This window comes from Lynx canadensis, chromosome D3, assembly GCF_007474595.2.
Source record: "Lynx canadensis isolate LIC74 chromosome D3, mLynCan4.pri.v2, whole genome shotgun sequence".
Taxonomy (NCBI): Eukaryota; Metazoa; Chordata; class Mammalia; order Carnivora; family Felidae; genus Lynx; species Lynx canadensis.
Genome location: NC_044314.2, coordinates 72,158,486 through 72,166,244, shown reverse-complemented (window position 1 = coordinate 72,166,244; position 7,759 = coordinate 72,158,486). Strand labels below are relative to the sequence as shown.

The 7,759-nt window shown below is 49.9% G+C and overlaps 1 long non-coding RNA gene across 3 annotated transcripts in view; it reads left to right on the top strand.

The window, feature by feature from the left end:
* The first annotated feature begins 83 nt into the window (after positions 1 to 83).
* LOC115528406 overlaps positions 84 to 7,759 on the top strand; it is a 73,165-nt gene continuing 65,489 nt past the window's right edge. For 2 of the 3 annotated variants that reach the window (XR_004344286.1, XR_004344285.1), the window contains exon 1: positions 84 to 234. This is a non-coding gene — a long non-coding RNA (uncharacterized LOC115528406). The remainder of the gene's footprint in view (positions 235 to 7,759) is intronic. The other variant, XR_003973254.1, reaches the window with a different exon arrangement.

Below are 7,759 nucleotides of genomic sequence, written 5' to 3'. Positions count from 1 at the left end.
TGCCCCGAGCCGCCACGGCAGCCAATCCTTGGGAGGGTCCCGCCCATCCTCGTGCCCCATTGGGGAAATTCAATTTGACGACCACGCCCCTGTAGCAGGCCCCGCCCCTCGAGGGCAGGACTGTAGGGGCTTGTAGTCTTGGGGCCACTGCCGCCGGGGCCTTGGCTGGTTGGGCGGTAGTCGGCAGGAGGACGCAGCTTTGCACTAAAGTCGGGGAGGGCGCCGAAAGCCGGGGTAAGTGGCTCGGGACCGTCCGTCTGAAGATTCGCGGAATCTTCAGAACTGCCCCTCTCCGCCATCCTCTTTGTTCGTGAGACCCTGTCCCTTCCCCCGACTCCGCCCCCTTCTCGCGTTAGCATTTGGGCTTGGCTGCCGCCCAGGCTGCTTTTGGGACACCTGGTCCCGGCCACCTCAGAGCAGGGACTGTGACCGGCAGCACCTCGACCCTATGTTGGTGCATCACAAAGAACATCTCAGGTGGAGCAGGATCAATCACAGTAACTTTTCCCCAGTCGATACACCTTTGAACGGACGTTTCATTCATCTGTCATGCTTTTCCCTCCCCAGCCCCCTGAGGGTGCGCTTCTGGTTGCGCTAGTCCTAAATGGGGAATACAGAGTCCATGGTCTCATTCAACAAATGGGGGAAATTGAGGCCCAGAGACAACATGCCCAAGACAACACCTGGAATCAGCCAGAGGACCCAAGAGCTTAGACCCACTGGGGAAAGCCACTTCATGTCGTGCTGGAGGCCCAGGACCCTCCCACAGATCCACAGATCCAGGGTCACTGGACCCTGCCTGTTTAAGGAACCCGGGAGGGGAGGTCTGGAGTCCTGTATGTCAAATAAAAACAATACCAACACATTTATTTTGCACTTGCCATGTACCAGGCATATAATCCCTATAACGACTGTTTTGAGCCCAACTGTTAATGCCCCATTTTACAGTTGAGGACGACAGCTGATAGGTAGTGGAACTGTGTGATTCATACCAACACCTTTTAAGTCCAGAATCTGCTTTTACCCATGGTGAGGTGGGGTTGTGGGGGAGTGGTTTCAGCGTACTGTCCCAGCAGAGCCCCACAGCCCTGCTGTCCAGATCCTCTGGGACCACCCATCCCACCTCACCCCCATCTAGAGAGACTCCCAGACTCTTAAAAAGTGTCATCTTCTTTGATCCCCACATCTTGAGAGGTGGTTCCACTTTCCACATGGGAAGACCAAAACATAGAGAGGGAAGAGACTTGTGAAGGTCATATGGGAGGAGGAGCAAACAGAGCCCAATCAAGGCTAACTTGATTCTACTTCAAACCTGGGGTGCCCCTTGGAACAGCCCGTTGGGGTGGGGCACACCTAGGCTAGCTGGGATTCTCAGGGCCTGCCTGAGAATGTGGCTGTCTGCTCCAATGAATGGCTTGCTTCGAGCTAGTCCCGCCCCTCACCCCTCGCCCCTTCCTGCAGGCTGGGAGGAACCACACAGTTGAGTGTGCTCCCACCTACTTAATCTGTCACGCGTGCTCACCAGGTGTTTGCAGCAAGGAAGAGATGCTCGGGTCCTTCCCTGCCGTCAAGCCCTCAGGGCTGGGGTCCTCTTCCAGACCTACCTGCCTGATTCTTCCTTCCTCCCTGTAAAGGGGGGGGGGGGGAATAGTGGTGGTGGTGAAACAAAGATCAAAGGGTAGCCGCATGCAGTGCTGGAGAAGCTTTCAGCCACAGTTTAGGAAGGAGTAAACAACCCATGAGGAGGGCCTGGCATTATCTGAGTACCTGCTGCATGTCAAACACAGGGTTTACCCTATTGCAAGTTGAGCACTGTGCGAGACAAGTATTACCTGGATTTTACAGAGAAGGAAGCTTAGGGAGGTGAAGGCACCTTGGGCTGGTAATAGCACTCAAATGAGTGGAATTCTGCCTCATGCCTAAGGCCCTTTCCTCCATCTTGCTGCCTCTAGGATGGGGGAAATCCTGGAAGACTTCTTGGAGGAAGTGATGTGCAAACCGATCCTTGAGGAAGGATGCATAGAAATTCATCACCCAGAGAAGAGGGGGAAAGGCATTGTGGTAGGGGAATAGTGTGAGTAAAGGACAGGAGGTTTGTAAGTAGGAAAAGGAGGAGAGATGGGTTGTGGATGGAGCAAGAAATGGAGATAAGGGTCATCCCATCTGTGAAGGGCCTTGAATGCCAGGTGAGCAGAGTGAACATATCTTGTAGGCACTGGGGAGGCCTGGGCCTCATTCTATCCATCTGAAAAAGGATGGGATTGGACTGGCCTGCTTCTGGTCCTCCCGAGCAAGGGGCTATAATAGAAAGGATCCAGATCCCTCCAGATCTAATCCTGGACTGGCAGAGCAGAGAGTGGCTGGAGCAGCTCAGGGGCCAAGGGTAATATTTTGCTCTAGTGCTTGAGTCTGAGAATAAATGTTTTACCAAGCCAGCAGTGCCAGATCCCTGAATTACCCTGGCTTCCTCTCCGCACCACCCCCCCCCCCCCCCCATCTAGGGTCCTGCAAAAACAGCCAAGGCCTGGGATCAGGAGGCAAGAAAGGTGATGGGTCTTAGCCCTGACTCTGCCCCAGGCAAAGATTTGGTCCTCTCAGAGCCTTGATTTTCTTATCTGCACAATGTAGGAATTATGGCCTGAGCTCCCTAAGTTCTCTCCCCCCAGACTAGACAACATAAAATACCAGGACTTTCAGGGAGGCCCCACCTTGGGATACGTTCACAAGTACCTGTGAGGCCAGCCAAGGCCAGAACCTTGGGTCTATGAGGGCATCCAGGGGGCTGCTGGTTACAGGGAGGGATGTAGGGTTAGGCATGGGTGAGATCAGTTGGATCCAACTTCAGCTCAGGTCATGATCTCACAGTTCGTGGGTTCAAGCCCTGTGTCAGGCTCTGCTCTGGCAGTGTGGAGTCTGCTTAGGATTCCCTCTCTCTGCCCCTCCCCCATTTGTACTCTCTCTCTCAAAATAAGTAATGCAGTGATGAACCCCAGGAACTCAGCCTCATGGAAAAAGGAGAGGATTCTGGATGGGCTGGCCTGGACCTCTTGTGATTTCTGGGAGTTCCCTGATGCCTGACATCCATCTAGGTTCATGACAGGGGCTCCATGGGTTGGAGCATGGCTCTAGATCACCCTTATAATACATGAGAGGCTATTTTGTTATTACCAAGACCCTCACAGCTTGAGCCCTGTGAGGTAGGACCATCATTATACAGAAGAGGAGACAGGCTCAGTGAGGCCAAGCCTTGCTAGCACTTCATGCAGGATTTGAACCCAGAATCTTTATTCTTAACCATAGTACCCTGCTTTTTGCCATTTGGGATCTGTACCTGCCCACATGGGCCCTTATCCTATTTCTTAACTATTCAGCATAGCTGCTGCATCTTGGCATCACAGAATCCTAGATGCCTGCGTTATGATCCAAATAGATAATCTGAGTCCCAGAGAGGACAAGGAACAGGCTTCAGGTCACATAGCAATTTGGATGTGGAGCCACTCTGCACCCCAGATCCCTAGCATCCCAAATCTCTTATTTCCCCCTTGGCTTGGCACGCCCAAGCATGAAATAACAATAGCTGGCACATATTGAGTGCCTATTATGTGCCATTCACTCATTTAATCATCATCACCACCCTGTGCAGTAGGTGCTAAGATTATATCCATTTGATAGATAAAGAAACTGAAGCTCAGAGAGGGAAGGTCACTTGTCCAAGTTGACACAGCATGTTGGTGACAGGGCTGGGATTTGAACCCAGCTGTGTGTCCCTTTCTCCTTGATGGACCCAATAGATCTCATTGAAAGCATGAAGACCTCTATGCCAGAGCGTAGATGGCCCCTTTGCAGGCTCCAGAGGTGAGCAGTGTCCAATTCATAGTTTCCACGCAGACCTGGTCTCTCTGGAGTGGGTAAAGTGCTGAGGCTGTGGAAATGTTCTGAACCTTCCCAGAGGAGGCGGCCACAGTGGGAGGGAGTGTTTGGTGCAGACCTCAGAGCCAAGTGTAGACGTGGCAGCTGGACCGGCTGCAGGCGAGGGAGGGCAGGCGGGGTGGGGCCCAAACCCAAACCGGCCTCCAAGCAGCTTTCCCAGCCATCCGCCAGCCAGGCCCAGCCCTGCCCACCCTTCTAGCTCCCCATCTGGATTTGAAAGGAGGACTCTGGGCCTAATAATAGCTGAGTGGCAGCAAAGGCAATGCCTGGAGCTGCAGCCAGTGGATTGCTAGGGTCCCCTACTGTCTTGTGCTGGCCTGAAACAGGTTTCAGGACTTTAAAAATAAAAGCGAGTGCTTATGAAGTATATGCATGTGCCAAGCTTTGTGCTAAAGCTTAGCTCACAGTAACTCACTTATTCCTCATGGCCACTCCAATAAGATAAGACTATTATTAACGCTATTTGATGGATAGAGAAACTGAGGCACAGAGACTTAAGCAACTCTCCTCTAATGATTATGGCAGCCTCTAATTGCTGAGCATATACATGTCTGTCCTGGATGCTGCACTAAGCATTTTCTGTGTATTTTCCCATTTGAGGTATTATGGGAAAATCATTTATTTTTATGAGGAAAAAAAGACCCAAAGAGAAAAGGGACTTGCCCAAAGTCATGTGGCTGAAGGGGCAGAGTTGAGACTCAAACCCAGGACTCTCAAACTCTAACCCAGGACTCTCAAACTCTAGGGAAGTTAGGACCTTGGCTTCTGGAATCAGATAAACCTGAGTATGCTGGGACATCACTGCTCTTAGCTGTGTGGCTTTGGAAAATTGCATCACCTGCCTTAACTTCTGTTTTCTTCTCTGTAAAATGGGGGTTTGGTTGAGATGATACTAATACCACCTGCCAGATAGTAGGCGCCCACCTTGAGGATAGTGGGTTGTTTACATCGTGCATTTACATTATGTATTCACTCATTCAATTCTTTTTCCTTTTTAATTTTATTTTAATGTTTATTCACTTTTTGAGAGACAGAGTGTGAGCAGGGCAGGGGGCAGAGAGAGAGGGAGACACAGAATCGGAAGCAGGTTCCAGGCTCTGAGCTGTCAGCACAGAGCCTGACGCGGGGCTTGAACTCACGAACTGTGAGGTCATGACCTGAGTTGAAGTCAGACACTTAACTGACTGAGCCATCCAGGTGCCCCACACTCATTCAATTCTTACAGCAGCCTCCATGGTGGGGACTCTTCTTGTACCTGTTTTATAGAAGAGAGAGAAATGTGAGGCTCAGAGAGGAGAAGGGACTTGCCCAGGACAAACAGCAAGAGTCAGGATTGGAGGCCAGTGCTGTGATTCCAGAGGCTGAACTCTTCTCTCTTTACAGTTTGCTTCCTGATACTGAGGCACAGAGTGGGGTGTGGGCTATGCCTGGGTCACACAGCAAAGTAGGTCTTTAGGGACATCTGATGTATGAAGGCCAGGAGGGGAAGGATCATCTGCTAGCCCCACTTTACTGCAGTCACAGACGCTTCAGGCTTGGAGCTCAAGATGTTCTGCAGTCTCAAATTTCTGTAAGGATGCCCTGTTCTTCCAAAGGCTAGAGCAAGTTCCAGATTTTGGGACCTCTTCCCCCAGGAGGCTAGGGTGCTAGAGTCTAGGTTCAGCTTGCAGAGGTGGAAAGGTTCCTTCTGGACGAAGAGGTCCGTTTCTCACAGTCACTAGCAAACCTTGGGGCTTGAAGAGTGCTTCAGGCTTTGCTTAAATCCCAATTCTTCCATTCACTATCTACTTCATCTTCCTGGGCCTCAGTTTCCTTGTCTTTCAAATGGGGGCACTAATACTTCCTGTAGTAGATAGTTTGCAAAAATTACTTCAATGTGGAGTGCCTGGGTGGCTCAGTCCATTAAGTGTCTGACTTCTGCTCAGGTCATGATCTCATAGTTCTTGAGTTCGAGTCCTGAATTGGGTTCTGTGCTGTCAGTGCAGAGCCTGCTTCAGATCCTCTGTCTCCCTCTCTCTCTGCCCCTCCCCCCTCTCAAAAATAAACATTAAAAAAAAGAAAACTTCAATGCTTTGCCTCCCTGTAAGCAAGCCCATTTGCAATGTGACCTTGAAACCCCGTCCCATCAGGAGAATCTATTTCCTTACCCCCTGCATCAGGGCTCAGCCATATGACTAATTTTGGCCCATAGAATTCAGGGAAGTTGACACTGCCAGTTCTGAGCCTGGACTTTAAGAGATCCTGTAGCTTCTGCTTGTTCTGTTGGAACCTTCTCAGCTGTCACATGAACAAATCTGGGCTGTCCTGCATGAGGATGAGAGACCACTGGAACAGGAATGAGTTGTCCTAGCTGAGGCTGTGCTAGTCAGTCGCCAGCTGATCCAACAGCTGACCACAGATGAATAAGCCCAGTTAAGACCAGAAGAACCTTTGGCTGAGCCCAGCCCAAATTGTCAATCCATGAAATCATGAGTTAAATAAATGGTTACTGTTTTATTGCACTCAGTTTGGGGTGATTTGTTATGCAGCATTGCTGTAGCAATTAATAACTGGCATACGGTTTTTATTAAGTTTACTTATTTTGAGAGAGAGAGTACAAATGGGGGAGGGGCAGAGAGAGGGAATCCTAAGCAGACTCCACACTGCCAGAGCAGAGCCTGACACAGGGCTTGAACCCACGAACTGTGAGATCATGACCTGAGCTGAAGTTGGATGCTCAACCAACTGAGCCACCCAGGGGCCCCCAGTTTTGTTTTGTTTTTTTAATGTTTATTTGTCTTTGAGAGGTGGGGGAGGAGTAGAGAGAGAGGAAGACAGAGGATCTGAAGTGGGCTCTGTGCTGAGAGCAGAGCCCGATATAAGGCTCGAACTCACTAACTGTGAGATCATGACCTGAAATGAAGTCAGATGTTCAACTGACTGAGCCACCCAGATGTCCCCCCCCTTTTTTTTTAGTTTATTTATTTATTTAAGTAATGTTTACACCCAACGTGGGGCTTGAACTCATGGCCCTGAGATCAAGAGTCACATGCTCTTCCAACTGAGCCAGCCAGGTCCCCCCTGGTATACAGTTTCATTCAGTGTAATTAATGTAACAAACTGAAAATCTCAGTGGCTTAACCCAAGCAGAGTTTATTTTTTACTCACATAAAGTCTGATAAAGAGCAGCCCTCTCCCAACCCATTTCTCTTGGTAGGCACCTCTCTTCCAAGCAATGACTCCTTCAGGCCCTCCCTGGAATCCATTTTTGAATCTTCTGCATGTGGAAAGGGAGCCTAAAAATCAAATGAGGCTCACCTACTCTTAATTGCTTTGCCCAGGGGTGACATGTCATTTCATTGGCCAGAATGTAGCCACATGACTCTACTAACTGCAAGGGAAGATGAGGATGCGCCCTTCCTTTGTGCCCAGGAAGAGGGAATATGGTGGAGAACATAAAGCATTGTTTCTGCCACATTCTCTCTCTCACCAGGCTGTCATGAAGGGTCAAGCAGAGACCTAATATCTAAAAAGAATTAATTCCAGGGGTGCCTGGATGGCTCAGTCGGTTGAGTGTCCCACTTCAGCTCAGGTCATGATCTCACAGTTCATGAGTTTGAGCCCTGTGTCAGGCTCTGTGCTGACAGCTCAGAGACTGGAGCCTGCTTTGGATTCTGTGTCTCCCTCTCTCTCTACCCCAACCCACTCACATTCTGTCTCTGTCTCTCTCAAAAGTAAACATCAAAAAAAAATTATTACCAGCACCTAGCACAGGGTGGTTTAAATAAGGGACAACTTATAGGTGAAGAATCTGAGGCTCAGAGAGGTTGAGGAATTTGCCTGAAATCAT